Source organism: Candoia aspera, chromosome 8 (assembly GCF_035149785.1).
Source record: "Candoia aspera isolate rCanAsp1 chromosome 8, rCanAsp1.hap2, whole genome shotgun sequence".
Taxonomy (NCBI): Eukaryota; Metazoa; Chordata; class Lepidosauria; order Squamata; family Boidae; genus Candoia; species Candoia aspera.
In genome coordinates this window covers 58,199,520-58,216,406 of record NC_086160.1, presented here as the reverse complement: position 1 = coordinate 58,216,406, position 16,887 = coordinate 58,199,520, and the positions used below count along the sequence as shown (strand labels likewise).

Below are 16,887 nucleotides of genomic sequence, written 5' to 3'. Positions count from 1 at the left end.
TTTCCTGTTCCACCCACCCACCTGTTTCTGATCCTGACTGATCTTGATCCTAATATGATATTAGCCCTTCATAGTCTTTTCCTTCATGTATTTGTTCAAACTGTGGTAAAGTTAGCCAGGTGGATGACTGTCTTTATATAATTGCACAGACTATGAGCTATGTGAAGCATTCCATTTATCTGTCAGAGTGTTCTGGCATTTTGTTTCATTAGAGTCTAGTACTTCAAAATATTTCAGCAGGAGTAGCATCATGAAAAGCCGGACCAGCTGATATTCCCCCCCCCACTTTTTTTACACAACTCTAAAACGTGAAGAAAAACTGACTTCAACTGCCTCTCTTGTCTGACATCCGACATTAATGAGGGTTGGACCTAGTTAATACTTGGAAATTCAATGCTATATACTAGACTAGAAAGTCCGAAAAACAGAACAAAGTAATGTCAAAACACCTCTACAGTGTTGCCAGGAAAACTGCAAGTTTATGTCCAGGTAATCACCAGGAACTGAGCTGTACTTGTGGGCATTTTTACTTCCATTGCATATAAAAGGGAAAATTGTATTAATTCTTTTGGTTTGGGCTAAGCCTATTATTAACGGCGTTCCGTGAGTCATACTGGCCACATGACCCGGAAGTGTCTATGACAACGCCGGCTCCAAGGCTTTGAAACGGAGATGAGCACCGCCCCCTAGAGTCGGACACGACTGGACTTTACATCAAGGGAAACCTTTACCTTTTTTAAGCCTATTATACCTACAGTAGAAAGATTTCAGTTTCCAAGAAGAGGGATAATTTGTTTGCTCATTATAAACGCAGTACTTTTAAAATAGAAATAAGAAAAAGGGATGTTGTGCTAAGTATGTACTTATTCCTAAACCTGCATCTGTAAGTAGCAGTAGGTAACATGACTGTACAACTGCAACCAGCTGGGATATATACTTGAGTTTAGCATAATTTCTTTTCAGTAAATATACTTAAATGGCCCTGTGCTTGACATCTTGACTGGGTCAATCTGCTGTGAAAAGCTTAATTATATGGCAGATATTGTAGTGTGAAAAGCAAATTATAGTAGAGAACCCAGGCACAGGAAAAGTCTATTGGCAGTTAAGAAAGATTGGAAAATTTCAGTGCCATGTAAATTGCTGTCTTTACTTCAGAATGTGTATTATGACACCAAAGGAGATGTTTAAGAATCCAGAGCAGGCAGAAGTGATTATGTCCCTGCAGAAATGCCTTGCTGCTTACAGAATAGAAAGGGTGGGGTATACCTGTAGAAGCAAGTGGAATTAATGGGATTTCAGCAGCCAAGTTGCCTGCCTGCTGTGATGGAAGGCCCTTTAAGTGTTTCTCATCCCAGAGTCTTTGTTTATTGTCAATAAATTGAGAGGCAATTTTAATTTGCAATTCAAGCTTTAGATGATTAATCACTCTGATTAACTAATCTGTGCAGCAATCTTATGCACATTTACTGTGAGCTAAATCAGACTGGGTTCATTCTGCACTCAAGTGCATAGGACTTCTCCAATTTCTAAAGTTCATCTCACTTATTCATCTCAGTAGGTTCCTGTCTGTTTTCCTATAGATTCTCAATACATGGGGTTTGTGCTCAAAAGCCTGGTTGCTTCTTCAGCCAGTTAGGTGGCACATTGTGTTGAGAAGTGGCAAGGGAGCAAAGGAGCCACTTGAGTTCTCAGCAGTGTTTTTTGTATCTCTATGCATTAACCCAGGCCCCTGCAGTGTTTTTTTCTGAAATTAAAGCAAAGGTAGAGAGTGTTTTTTCCCCCCAGTGTTATGCTAGTCATTTTCTACTGGCTTTGCTCTTGCTTTAATGTGCTTCCCAACACCGGGTGCAAGTAAGTCCTTGCTCAGAGAGTGTTGCAGACAAACTATGCTAGAGAAGGAATACTGACAACCAAATCAGCAAACCCAATCTTGAGCCTCCCACTCAAGTTTCTAGTCATTTTAGTAATCTCTTTATAAAGAACTGAGCCTGAGTTAATTTTCTCTGCTTATATAAGCACTATGGATTGAATTCTAGACTTCCTAGCCTGTGTTCTCAACTGAGCCATTACCTTCCTCCCTATACACATATAATAGCTCTAAAATGTAACCTACAACCATGATTAGAGCTATTGTGAAAAATGCCTGCTTGCAAAGATGCTGCCGTACTATCTTTCTGCAACAGAGCTAGTTGAGGCTTTTTAGCAGAAACAAAAGGAGTCCCCCACCAACCTCCCATGTCTCTCTTTGCAAAGATGAATGCATACATCTTATAAAAACATGGGCTGGAAAGTCCGGGAGCTGTGTCAGAGAATGAGACCCTTTCTGAATCCTGATTTTGGGCTCTCCCATTGGTCAACTGGAGGGAGAACTGACAGCTGCAATGTATTCCCTGTCCTCAGCATCTGAAGTTTGGCTTCCAAATGAGTTATGATCAAGTTGGAAATGGAATAAGAATTCTACATGTGTTCTCTATACTCAGGGTGATGTCTAAACCCATTCTATCCTAACAGCCATCCTCCCAATTTCTTGAAAGATTGGTTCCTTCTTATTTTGTATCTTTTCAAGATAGTCCTGAATTTCTTCATAACTTTTTTTTATGATAGTGCTTTTGGTTTACTCTATTGTTGCAAGCCGTGGAAGATGTTGTTGAGTCTTCATCTTTTAGGGGTTAGGGCATCATTTTGCAGCCTCCCTAGTTGCCTGCACATCCTAATGTGAAAAAGGCCTTTGGGATTGTTCTCGTATAACGGGGATTTCTTGGGGATTTAATTGAAGCCTGGGAAGCCAGGAAGACTGTGGACAACTTATGTAACTGAAATAAAACTCAGGACATTCACAGAACTCACCCACCTTAAAACAAAGGTAAGGATAAAAAACCTGCATCTGTCTACGAGAATTCCTTTGTCGGGAGAGTCAAAAGGACTTTATTTTCAATGAAGTTGAAGGAAAACGATATAAAAGGCCCAGCATTTGCCTAAACATTCTTTTACTATAGGCATACATTTCTCCATGAAAAATGGATGGTATGGAACACACACACACACACACACACACACACTGAAGTCAGAACTAGACTTGCAGCCAACAAACTGATTCATTAGCTACCACACAATTTTTGAGTATTTGAAAAATGCTAGTATGCTGCATTCTGTATTTGGGGATCTGGCAGGTTTGCTTTTTTAACAACAACCTACAGTATCTCTGTGAAATCACAAAAACAGAACTCTACAGTTTTGAAATGCTTTGCATTAGCCTCTTAGAAAGCCAACATCTGCTCACTTAGAACAATAGCCCTCATATACTAATTATTTTATGGGAGCCCTAATGTCCCTAGAGGTTTTTTCCCTCCCCCCAATGAGATCTGATTAAAATGCCACTTCTAATCCTTCAACAGGGCTATCAGGATCTTTCTGCTCTGGAATTACAATTTATATTTCAATGAGTTTCATTAAGAAAAGAAGATACTAACTGTGCATCAAGTAAATATAAGCAGCCAGATTTTAAGATGGGGAGATTATGCTGTCAGGAGTTTGAGTTCACTACAATAATTTAAGCAAACAACTATGCTTTCTTGAAGATGGAGAATGTAGCTGCCGCTCTGTTTAATCACCTACAAGGAAGTATGTTGAGCCACAGCTATCATGCACCAAGAGAAGTTTAAATCTTTTCTCCATTCCCATTTGAAGTTCACAACCCCATCCTTGGTACAGCCCCCCCCATTTTTCTTCTGGAAGCATCTTGTGTCCATCTAGTCCAGTATTCTACTCTGGAATGAAATATGCAATATTCTTTGTAAGATGTTTGGTGTAGTGGTTAAGGCATCCGGCTAGAAACCAGGAAACTGTGCATTCTAGTCCCGCTGTGGGCACAAAACAAGTTGGGGGACCTTGGGTCAGTCTCTCTCTCTCAGCACTAGGAAGGAGGCAAAGGCAAACCACTTCCAAAAAATCTTGCCAAGAAAACTGCAGGGACTTGTCCAGGCAGTTGCTAGGAGTCAACACTGACTCTCGGGCACCCCCTCATCCCAAAAAAAGGATGTTTGGAGCCCCCTTCCCTGACTTTCGCCTCATAGCTAGAATGGCTCATTCCTACCTCTCTTCTTCTTTCCTCCGCTCCATCAATTCTTCCAGCAGAAAAGCTAGCCTCATTTACATATTCATTAATTATTGCATATAAATTCTGCCCTTTTCCCAAATGCTTAAGACAGTCGCCTATCATTTTATCCCCCCAAGAACCCTGTGCAATAGAATGGGCCGAGAGACGATGCCTGATCAAAGTCACCCACCAAGCTCAGAGCTCAGACTTGGCTTCATGCATTTCACACAATCCCTCAGCCCCAAAGGTGGCCTATGCATCTCCAAGTGGAGATACATTTCCATGCCTGTGATCATGTGGACCTGACTGTGTTGAGAAATTTGGCAAGTATGATCCAGTCCTTGTATAGATGAGAAAAATCAAAAGAATATTTATCATTCCAGGCAAACAGCTCTTCTGTATGACAAATGAGGTCTGGGGTTGTTTTTCAGTCCTACTTTAGTGTGTAACTGGCTTGGCCTTAACATCTAACTTCTACCAGAAGAACGTGATTAAGTTGTGTATTGCCTAAAGAGGGTCATTGCAAATGCTCCCACAATGCAGTTATTTTTAGAATATCCTGTTATCTTTTATATGCTCACTGCTGCCACACCCACGGTTCTTTGTTCCTGACATGTTCCTGGAAGAAAATTAGTGTGTTAGAATCACTGAGCAGCATTAGATTCCCACATGCAGCTTTTCAGTGAGAATGTTGATAATTACTTCCACCCTGAATGGAAACCCACAGTGAATGACATCCAAGAGAGTCCTTTCCCAAACACATAAAAAAATGAAACGGCTGATGACCAAGATGCATTAGACAATGGTGCTATGCTCTGAAAGGTTATCATCCCTCAAAAAGTATGAATCATTGAAGGGTAAATTAAATCAGGAGCAATTCTTCCTACATCCAGAAATGGGAAGGCATCTATGAACAAGCTATCCAGCAGCCTTTCTATAGCTGGTGGAGAGCCTTTTGGAAGACACTGGGTTCCTTTAGCTTTTGTAGTGGATAAGGAGTGGGCAAGTGGTGGCGGGGGGTGAGTTCTTTTTCTTTTTTTCCTTTAACATTAATTCTATTTTAAGGTTTATATTACAGTTTGTGGAGATTACCTGTCTTTGAATGGAACAAAAGTGACCACCTGCCTCTTCCCTCATTCATGGTAGATGCTTTGATTTCCAGACAGGTGACAGAGAGAGCAATAGTACTAGACATTGCAATGTTTTTTTCCCCCCACAGTGATTGAAATAAACTATTGCTAAAGGCCTCAATTTTGAGTGAATACTAACTAATGATAACCATGATGGTGTGGTCACTGACCTTGAGCCAGACATCCTAGAGAGTAAAGTCAAGTGGGCCTTAGGAAGCATTACTAACAATGAAGCTAGCGGAGTTGACAGTATTCCAGCTGAGCTATTTAAAATCTTAAAAGATGATGCTGCCAAAGTGCTTCACTCAATACGCCAACAAATTTGGAAAACTCAACAGTGGCCACAGGACTGGAAAAGGTCAGTTTACGTTCCAATTCCAAAGAAGGGCAATACCAAAGAATGTTCAAACTACAGCACAATTGCTCTCATTCACATGCTAGCAAGGTTATGCTCAAAATCCTACAAGCTAGGCTTCAGCAATATGTGAACTGAGAACTACCAGAAGTACAAACTGGGTTTCGAAGAGGCAGAGGAACTAGAGATCAGGTTGCCAACATTTGCTGGATCATGGAGAAAGCAAGAGAGTTCCAGAAAAACATCTACTTCTGCTTCATTGACTATGCTAAAACCTTTGATTGTGTGGATCGCAACAAACTGTGGCAAATTCTTAAAGAGATGGGAGTACCAGACCACCTTACCTGTCTCCTGAGAAACCTGTATGCAGGTCAGGAAGCAACAGTTAGAACTGGACATGGAACAACCAATTGGTTCAAAATTGGAGAAGGAGTATGACAAAGCTGTATTTTGTCACCCTGCTTATTTAACTTATATGCAGAGGGCATCATGAGAAATGCTGGGCTGGATTAATCACAAGCTGGAATTAAGATTGCAGGGATAAATATCAACAACCTCAGATATGCAGACGATACCACCCTAATAGCAGAAAGTGAAGAGGAACTAAAGAGCCTCTTGATGAGGGTGACAGAGGAGAATGCAAAAGCTGGCTTAAAACTCAACATTAAAAAAACTAAGATCATGGCATCTGGTCCCATTACTTCCTGGCAAATAGAAGGGGAAGAAATGGAAGCAGTGACAGATTTTATTTTCTTGGGCTCCAAGATCACTGCAGACAGTGACTGCAGTTATGAAATTAAAAGATGCTTGCTCCTTGGGAGGAAAGCTATGGCAAACCTAGACAGCATATTAAAAAGCAGAGACATCACCTTGCCAACAAAGGTCCGTATAATCAAAGCTATGGTTTTCCCAGCAGTAATGTACAGTATGGCTGTGAGAGTTGGACCATAAGGAAGGCTGAGCACTGAAGAACTGATGCTTTCGAACTGTGGTGCTGGAGAAGAATCTTAAGAGTCCCTTGGACTGCAAGGAGGTCAAATCAGTCAATCCCACAGGAAATCAACCCTGACTGTTCATTGGAAGGACAGATACTGAAGCTGAAGCTCAAATTCTTTGGCCACCTAATGTGAAGAGAGGACTCACTGGAAAAGACCCTGATGCTAGGAAAGACTGAAGGCAAAAGGAGAAGGGGATGGCAGAGGATGAGATGGTTAGATAGCATCACCGATGCAATGAACATGAATTTGAGTAAACTCCGGGAGACAGTGGAGGACAGGAAGGCCTGGCGTGCTATGGTCATGAAGAGTCAGACACAACTTAATGACTGAACTACAACTAACTAATGGGACTTGTTCTTTTCAAGAATGACAAGACTGCCATTCATTTGCAAGCGTTAGACTCCAACCCTTTGCATCCAAAAAATCAGAAAAATAAGTCAAGAAGGAGAAAATATATAAGGAGTATCAAGATCAAGTCTATTGTTTAGAAAAGCGAGTGACATTTTGTAAACAACAGCAAAGCTTCTTATTCAAATTGCATATCACCAAAAATATGCAGGCACTTACTACATCAGCTCGGAAGAAAAAAAAGAGGACCAGCTAAATCACTGGTTATTCAAGATACTTAAATTAAAACCTAGTCTGTACAAAGCTGTGGGATATAGCCGGATAATTTGCTTAAGTTGATAAGGTCACTCTCATCTCTAATTTATGAAAAATATTAGAGATGCTATTGGGTCAACACAAATGAGATTAGGGTAATTATGGGAGCACTTTGGATTACTAGCAGCAAGTCTCAAGAACTGGATTTATATTTAAATAGCTTTAGTGTCAGTATAACTTATCCAAATAAGAAGTAGGCTTGGTGCAATAATTTTTAATGGCTCTGGACATTATATATATGAACAAATATGCACCTGCTAAGTGGAAGATGTTTGAAAATACAAACCTCTCTGCTCAAATATTTATAACCCACTTTGAATCCAGTCCAAATGCATACATTCTTGACTGGTCTGAAAATGAGGCTTGCTTTCCATTCCACCTGTTCACCTCTACTTTGCAAGATAAGGGGGCCTTAAAGCATCTTTGGCTGTGTCATGATATTGATCTATTATCACAACAAGTATTTACATAGCCAACAGAGTCAGGGATGATTAAAGCTTTACTCCTAAATATCTAGGGAAGTTGAAGATGGTTGGTCTATTTTGACAAGAAGAAAGTTCTCCTGGTTTCAGCTTAAGGTAAAAGGTAAAAATGCCCTTAAATCAAGGTAAACTCCTGCAGTTTTCTTGGCAGTGTTGCCACTGTTTATCAGCCTAGGCAAGAGTCATGGAATATTCAGATGGTCTCTTATGCTAGTACTAAGTAAGCCTGTCTTGTCTTAGATTTCCAAGGTCAACCAGGTTTGGCTGGCTGTTGATAGCTGCTGAGGCCTGGTTATGTTAAAAGATAGTTGTCCTGGGCCTTCCGGATCTCAGGTTGTATTATGCTGCTTGTTGTTTAGTATGGCTTAAGGAATGGATAGTTTTGAAGAATGACAAATTATTGAACTTAGAAAGCCATAATTTAAGATTCGGATGGCACGGATATTTATGGTATGATAAAGTCAAAGTTAATGTGGACTTTAAAAACCACTATGTTAGACTATCTTTGCTAAGGATTTGGAACAAATATAGACAAATTCTATGTCCTAGGATGCCCTTGTGGATCTCTCCACAAGAAGCATTTTATAGAATGGAAACAAGAGATAAAGATAAATGGTTGAGTTACCAGGATTTATTAGAAAAAGAACAAGGAGAATACAAAATCAAATTGAAAGAACAACTTGCTTTAGAAGGATATACCTTTCAATGGTTTTCTTATATACAACTTACAGAGAAATTTAAGTTAGATAAAAAAGACTTTGGATTTGAATAAATCGGAATTTGAAGTACAACTTTGTGAAACGGATGAACATTTAATTGCTAAAATGTATAAATTATTGTTGAGAGGGGAAATGGTGGAAGAATGCATGATTTAATGGGCGAAAAACCTTGGTCATAATATATCTATGCAGCAATGGGAACATATGTGGTCTAAAGGGTTGAAATTTACCCTCTGTTATAATCTTAAGGAAAACTTTTATAAGATGATGTTCCATTGGTATATGACCCCCCCAAAACTCTCTAAAATGTATGGGAATGTTTCCAATGTTTGCTGGAAATGTAATAAACAAGAAGGGTCATTTTACCATATGTGGTGGACGTGCGAGGTTGCAAAGAAATTTTGTTCCCAAATACGTATGCTGATGCAGAGTATATTAAAGATAGAGGTACCATTGAAGCCAGAATTATTTTTGTTGGGGATATTGGATCTACAAATAGAAAAGCACCTTGTCAGAATTATACAATATATGATAACCGCAGCAAGACTTCTTTATGCACAATTTTGGAAAACTCAGACTTGACCGATACAAGAATGGTTGTTAAAATTGATGGACATGGCAGAAAATGACAAATTGACTTGTTTGTTGAAAGAAAACTTAAGTTGTTATTATCTCAAAGAGTGGAAACCATTACTGGATTATTTACGAAATGCAGGAGGGGCAAAGCTTACATGGGGATTTGAAGATTAGATTGTAAATATGATTGGATATATTAGACAAAGAATTATTTCTATATATTGTATGAAAAACTAGTACCTAGGATAGATTCTTATGTTCTTATGACCAGAGATAGATTGGAAGTTATTTATCTTTCATACTTTTTTTGGTCTATTACTTTACTACACTTTTTCTTTTCTTTTTCTTAATTTTGTATTTCTATTGCCTTTTCTATTTCTAACTTTTAATTATGTATTTAAAATTTCAGTAAAAACAAATTAAAAAAAAGATAGTTGTCCTGAAGCTGAGCTCAACTCCTGCTTAGTCTTTTGAAGCAATCATACAGTTTTGAGGCTTCCGGGGAGGGATGGCGAACTGAAGACAGCTCTGAGAAAGCAGAGCTGATGACCACTGCAAAGACCAAGGAACTGGTGAGTAGACCAGTTCTGTGGAACCTCTCCAGATAAGGAGAGGATGGGAGATCACCCACATGTGCTCCAATGGCTGCTCCTTGCGAGGAGACCACAGGACAGTGGTTTTCCATGGGTTTGAGCACCAGAGACGACGGGATTGACCATCCTGCTTGCAACTGCAGAGGAGTCTTTTAAAGCACACTGAGTTCGCAAACTTCACGTTCTAATCACTTTCAGAAATTGCCTATTAACTATTCTGAAGCTATTGGAAACCTTCGGAATGACAGGTTGGGAAAATCTTTATCGGGTGAGTTTATCTTCAACTCTGAATAAAAGAAGAATTAATTACAAACTTAAGAACTTAAAGTATTTGAAATAAACAGCAAAAAGCTAAATAAGATTTTGATCTAAGAAAGTTATAAATGAGTTAAGCGTCCAGATAAATTTTGAATATTGACTTTTACTATAAGATTTTGGAATTAACTATAAAAAATAAACAACTTTTCATGGGAAACAGACTTATTTTGATTATCCTGGCAATTGCAAGTCATAGCAAAAGATAAGTGATGATATTAGAAACTGGACACTAGAGGGGACTAAAGATTTTAAGCAGAAGAAAAGAATTACAAACCTGATGTCAATTAATACTGGGACTTACGGAATGATACAAAATGTTATAACACTGGAAATATTAAAGGAGATCTTTGAAGAATAGAGCCAGAAGTTAGTAACTACAATATCAACACTGTCAGTAATTATATCTGCTTTTAAGGATAGAGTATGTCTAAAAGATGTTAATAAAGGAATGACAGATGTGGAGCAAATCTTATGTGACAAGACAGAGAAAATACAGAAAGTGGAACTACAAATGACAGGCCAAGAGAATGATTTGGAAAAGGATACTTTACTGGATATACAAAAGAAACTGGCTGAAGTTTTAAAAATTAAAAGGTAAATACAAATGATAAACCAAGAAAATGACCTGGAAAATGTTTTCTTATTGGATCTACAAAAGATGCTTGTTAAAGCCTTGAAGAAATCTGTGCGATGGCATAAAGAAGAATTGAAGAGAAATCAAATCCTACGACAATATTTGATTAAATTAAAGATTAAGACTGTTAGAAGTAAAAGGAAGGAATATAAAGTTTGTTTATTTGATCAAGGTTAAAATAAGACTTTTTTTTGCAAAGTTCTGGGAACCTTTATGGACTTTTGCAGACACCAGGATTGAAAAGTTGTTGTTTTATGGATTTGCTTACAGGTAAGGGATGAGTTATGGGATGAAGAGATATCTATTTAACCTTATAGGGGGTGGAAAGTTATTAAATTTGTTTATACTTGTTGTGATGAAGGTTGGAAGTCACTTCTTTATATATTTCTTTTCTTTTTCTTTATTATATTCTCTCTTTTCTTCTCTCTTTGTTTTTCTTTTTCCCTGCACTTTCTATTCTTTCCATTCTCTTCTCTTTCTGTAAGTTTATTTTGTATTAGTTTTTACTGTTGTAATTAAAATTCTTAATAAGGTTATATTTTTCAAAAGTAACCATGAAGTTGTCTTGGCAGTATGAAAATGGTTTGCCATTGCCTTTTTCCAGAACATGTACGTACGTACGTACGTACATACATACATACATACATACATATTTGTAACGGTTGCCTAATCCCAAATACTCAGTCTCACAAGCTCGGGCTTAAAGATAACTGATTTATTAAAGGAATAGTATGCAAATACAGAGAAAGCTGAGAATGAGCAAAAGCGCGCCAAATACAGACTTAAAAGCCTTGCCTGTACGCAAGTTCCGCCCCATCCCTCGTCAGGGCGCTCCCCCTCCCAGGTGCTAGAAGCCGTTAGACGCGCCTGGGAAAGTAACCTTGAGCAGGAGTGCAAACCCAAACATACATTCCAAGCCCTCAAAACAACGGAGGGGGAAGGAATGGAAAACCCCGGGTGAAGGAACACGGAACAGAAGATGACATGTGAAACGTTACAATGTTAACAACACATTGAAATGGGAACATGACATATTGCCCCCCCCCAAAAAAAAACTATGGAGCAGGTTTGTCAGGATAGGCAGAGTGAAATTGGGCTACCAGACGAGGGGAAAGCACGTCTGGAGCAGCAACCCATTCAGGATGAGGGAAATGTTTCCAGCGGACGAGGTACTGTAAAGCGGAGCGCTGGCGTCGGGAGTCGAGGATGGATGTCACCTCGAAGTGTTGCTGGTTGTCGATCATGAGCGGAGGTGGTGGAATGGGTTGGGGATGCCAGCGGTCCGACGGCAGGTAGGGCTTGAGTAAACTACAATGGAAAACAGGATGTAAACGTTTAAGGTTGTGAGGCAAATCAAGTTTAAACGTAACAGGGTTAATTTGGGCGACAATTGGGAAAGGTCCGACAAATTTAGGGCCAAGTTTTTTGGAGGGTTGTGGGGATTTGATAAACTTAGTTGACAAGTAGACTTTATCTCCGACAGTAAAAGATGGTTCTGGGGAACGCTTTGCATCGGCATGGCATTTATAAGTAGCCTGGGCATGGAGGAGAGCTTGTTGAATATTAATCCATGAGTGCTTGAGAGAGTCCGCCCAGTCAGTAAGGGAAGCTGGCAGCGGTTGTGGATGAGGAAGTTCAGGAATAGGAACAAACTCACGTCCAAAAACTGTTTTAAAAGGAACTTGACCAGTGGTTTGATGAACGGCATTGTTGTAGGCGACCTCTGCAAATGGGAGTAGCTCGACCCAATTGTCCTGTTGGTAGTTAACAAAAGCCCTGAGATATTGTTCCAGTGTAGAATTAACCGCCTCTGTAGATCCGTCCGTTTCCGGATGCCACGCGGTGGAAAGTGACTGTTTGGTGCCCAAAAGTTTTAAAAATGCCCGCCAGAATTGTGACGTAAATTGTGTGCCTCTGTCACTCACCAAACGGGCGGGGATACCGTGGAGGCGGTACACGTGGATGAGGAAGAGGCGTGCCAGCTGTTGTGCGGTGGGGATAAAAGTGCATGGGATGAAGTGGGCTTGTTTGGAGAAAAAGTCTTTGACCACCCAAATGACAGTTTTGCGTTGACTAGGGGGTAGATCAACGATAAAGTCCATGGAAATGTCCTGCCAGGGGACAGATGGGGTGGCAACTGGTTGAAGGAGACCTTGGGGTTTGCCTGTTTTGCGCTTTATCGCTGCACACACAGGGCAAGCAGTAACATATGCCTTCAGGTCTTTGAGTAAAGTTGGCCACCAGAATTGCCGGCGAACAAGGTGCAGAGTTTTTACATAGCCAAAATGTCCAGCCAGCTTGTCATCGTGGCAACGCTGGAGTATGGTTTTCCGCATAGCATCGGGTACATAGAGGCGATCGTTGTGCCAGGCAAGATCGTCAGTGAAGGTTAAACTGTTTCTATTGGTTTGTAACCAAGTATCTGTTTTAAGGTGGAAAAGCAACTGTTGTTGCAAATCGGATGGAATTGACAAGCACGGTGAGCGGCTGGAAGGCAGAGCGGCTGGAGGTTGCGTTGATTGCGCTCGGGTTTGGCTGCGAGTCACCGCTGCCAAACTTAATTGTTTGTCGGTCCAGACGGTGCCTTGGACCGTTGGCCCTGGGTCAGCATCTTGGGGTCTGCGGGAGAGTGCATCAGCTAAAAAGTTTTTCTTGCCTGGTATGAACTTAAGGGTGAAGTCGAAGCGGCTGAAGAACTCAGCCCAGCGCAGCTGTTTGGGACTGAGTTTTCGACTGGTGCTTAGAGCTTCCAGGTTTTTATGGTCAGTCCAGACTTCAAAAGGGTTGGAAGTGCCTTCCAATAGGTGTCGCCATGTTTCTAAAGCCGTTTTTACAGCAAAAGCCTCTTTTTCCCAAACGTGCCATCTCCTCTCAGTTTCAGTGAATTTGCGAGAGAGGTAAGCACAGGGTTTCAAGGCGCCAGAGTGGTCAGATTGTAACAAGATTGCTCCTATGGAGAAATCAGAAGCATCGACTTGTACAACGAAGGGTTTAGAGGGGTCTGGATGCTGTAAAATTGGCTCTGTGGTAAAGATTTGTTTGAGCGCTTCGAACGCTTGCTGACAGGCAGGAGTCCATTTAAGGAGCGCGCCTGGGTTCTTTGAACATCGCGTATCCCCCTGTCCTTTGGTTTTTAACAGTTCAGTAAGGGGGAGGGCAATTTCAGCAAAATTTTGGGCGAATGCCCGATAAAAATTAGCGAATCCAAGGAAACTTTGTAATTGTCTCCTGGTACGGGGAGGCTCCCATGCCACAATAGCTTCTACTTTTGCAGGGTCCATTTCAATGCCCTTAGCTGAAATTCGATAGCCGAGGTAATCAATTTGTGACTGATGAAAGGCACATTTTGACAGTTTCGCGTACAACTCAGCTTTTTTCAATTTAGCCAGTACCTGACGCACCAAGTGGATATGTTCTGACATGGTTTCAGTATAAATCAATACATCATCCAAGTATACCAGTACCCCCTTAAATAGGTGGTCATGCAAGACCTCATTGATTAGTTGCATAAAGACCCCAGGTGCTCCGGATAAACCAAAGGGTAAGACTTTGTATTGGAAAGCCCCAAGAGGACAGTTAAAGGCTGTTTTCCACTCATCCCCTTCCCTTATGCGAATACGAAAATAGGCTTCTCTCAAATCCAGTTTTGAGAAGATTTTGCCTCTGGCCAGATGTGATAACATATCTTTGATCAGGGGCAAAGGATATTTATTTAATATTGAGACCGCATTGAGCCCGCGGAAATCGGTACAAAGCCTTAATGACCCATCCTTTTTTGGCCTGAATAGGACAGGGGCTCCTACCGGAGAATTAGCAGGCTCAATGAAACCCCTAGCCAGGTTTTTGTCAATGAACTCCCTTAGCGTAGTGAGCTCTTTGGGAGACATGGGGTATATTTTTGGGTGAGGCAATTTTACATTTGGTAAAAATTCAATGGCACAGTCCGTTTTTCGGTGGGGTGGCAAGCGATCTGCTTCCTTTTCCCCAAATACCTCAGCAAAATCCTGATACTGATTGGGTAGTCCCTCAAGAGGTTGAAGTGTTTGCACAGTAGTATACGCTACCCCTCCACCCTCCATGTCTTCCAATAGGTCTTTTTCGGGTACTTTGTAAAATCCATCTGCAAAAGTCACAGTTCTATGTAGCCAGTTGATAAAAGGGTTTTGTTGCACAAACCAAGGCATCCCCAGGATAACCAGAGGACCCCCCACTGGAGCTACCACAAATGGCAGCTTTTCCTGATGGGAGCCCATCTGCAAGGCGACCAGTCCCGTGGAATGATTGACTGCTTTCCCTCCCGCCATAGTTCCATCCAATTGGGTGAAGATCATAGGTCTTGGCAAAGGAAACGTGGGCAGTTCCAGAGCCGCTACGACATCAGGGTGCATAAGGGAACGAGAGCAGCCCGAGTCTAGCATGGCCCAAACTTCCACAGTTTTGGTTTTTGAGCTCAGTTTAACTTTAACAGTCAGTGTGGGGAAATTTCCACTCACCGAATCGTGGTTACGCCCGGTTTCTTCCACCTGCCCTAGGGCGCCCTTCAGGGCAGGTGGTAGGCTTTTCCTGCCGGCTGCTCGAATTGCAACTCTTCTTCCTCTTCTCCGAAGGGTAGTTCTGGGGGGTCCAGTTCTGCGACGGCCGCTTTCAGTTTCCGCGGTGGGGCAGGAGCAGGCGACTTTACTGTAGGTTTCGTCTGTCGTTCCTCTGGACGGCGTCTCGGGCACGATGTGGCTCGATGCCCTTCTTTCCCACATCTCAGGCACTGACCTTTGGAGAATCGTCGTTCCCTTTCTTCTTCCCAGGTTTTCGGTTTGGGGCGGCTGGCAAGTCCAGATGTGCGCGCTCCTCTAGCAAGACGCGATTGTCTAAGCTCTTTGGTATGGGCATAGGTTTGCAGGGCATTTTCTGCGCTGCCCGCCAACTGAATCCACCCATACAGCGTTTTAGGATCATCTCTTCCTAGTGCCCAGCGAAGGATTTCTGGTTCTAGCCCCTGCTTAAACATTTCAATTAAGGTTGGCTCAGACCAGTCTTCCACTTTCCCCGACAAGGCTTTAAATTCCAACGCATAATTGGCAACTGAGAGGGACCCTTGGTAGAGTTTCCTCAGGGCATTTTTCGCTGTTTCTTGGGCTAGAGGGTCTTCGAAATGCTGTTTAAGTGCCCACAAAAAGTCCTCGAAGTCCTCTAACTCAGTTGCCTCAGCCTGGCACAGTTGCACATACCAATCAGCTGCCCTTCCTCTCAGTTTGTTGGCAATGAAATTGATTTTGCCATGTTCTGACCGAAAGTTCCGGCCCCAATCTTCCATATAATGCTTGGCATTAGTGATAAAGAAGGAGAGTGTAGTGGGATCCCCATCAAACTTTACCCCAAATGGTGGGAAGTTTCTTGCCGGCTCAGCTGGCTGTGGCGGTTCCGCGAATGTCAGCGTACGCCGAGCTCCCATGGGTGGCCGATCCCTAGGGGGTCTTGCCTCTCGCCCCCCCGCCTGACGGGCTGATCGAGTTTTGCTTCTCCCCCTGGTTGGTAGGGTACTGTGCCTGGGGTACTGTGACGGCTCTTCCTCCCAATCCTCCGGGGTGGGCTCTGCATCTCTGGGTAGATCCTTAAGGATTGTCACTATTAGATCCATTTTATCCTCTAATGCCCTCATACAAGCTGGAGTGACCGGCTCTTCCAGGGGTTGGTTGGTTACCACCACCCTCGGTGACAAGGGGACTTCGGGCTCCCAGGATAATTGTGGAGACCCCCTCCCCGGTGCTCTTTCCATAACAGTTTTATGTTCACTCCTGAGGCTCTCCTGCATGGATATCAGCAGCTCATCTAGTTGGATATCCCGCAACTCCCGACGTGCTGCTCTTTGCGCTCTCGAGGTTAGAGCTGGCCGGATCCTTGCCGCCTCCTGCTCCTCCTCGCTTCCATCACTTGCGCGAAGCTGATGTTCGGTCATCGCTAGCGTTCCCTCTTATCCAACGATTGGATGGGGCTAGCGGAAAATGGATGCAATGATTCTCAGCTTTATGTAACGGTTGCCTAATCCCAAATACTCAGTCTCACAAGCTCGGGCTTAAAGATAACTGATTTATTAAAGGAATAGTATGCAAATACAGAGAAAGCTGAGAATGAGCAAAAGCGCGCCAAATACAAACTTAAAAGCCTTGCCTGTACGCAAGTTCCGCCCCATCCCTCGTCAGGGCGCTCCCCCTCCCAGGTGCTAGAAGCCGTTAGACGTGCCTGGGAAAGTAACCTTGAGCAGGAGCGCAAACCCAAACATACATTCCAAGCCCTCAAAACAACGGAGGGGGAAGGAATGGAAAACC

General features: G+C 42.1%; 1 protein-coding gene across 1 annotated transcript in view; it reads right to left on the bottom strand.

Moving 5' to 3' along the window:
- The window catches only part of EMCN (endomucin), a 57,700-nt gene that overhangs the window by 31,977 nt on the left and 8,836 nt on the right, over positions 1–16,887 (bottom strand). The gene's annotated exons all lie outside the window — the stretch shown is intronic.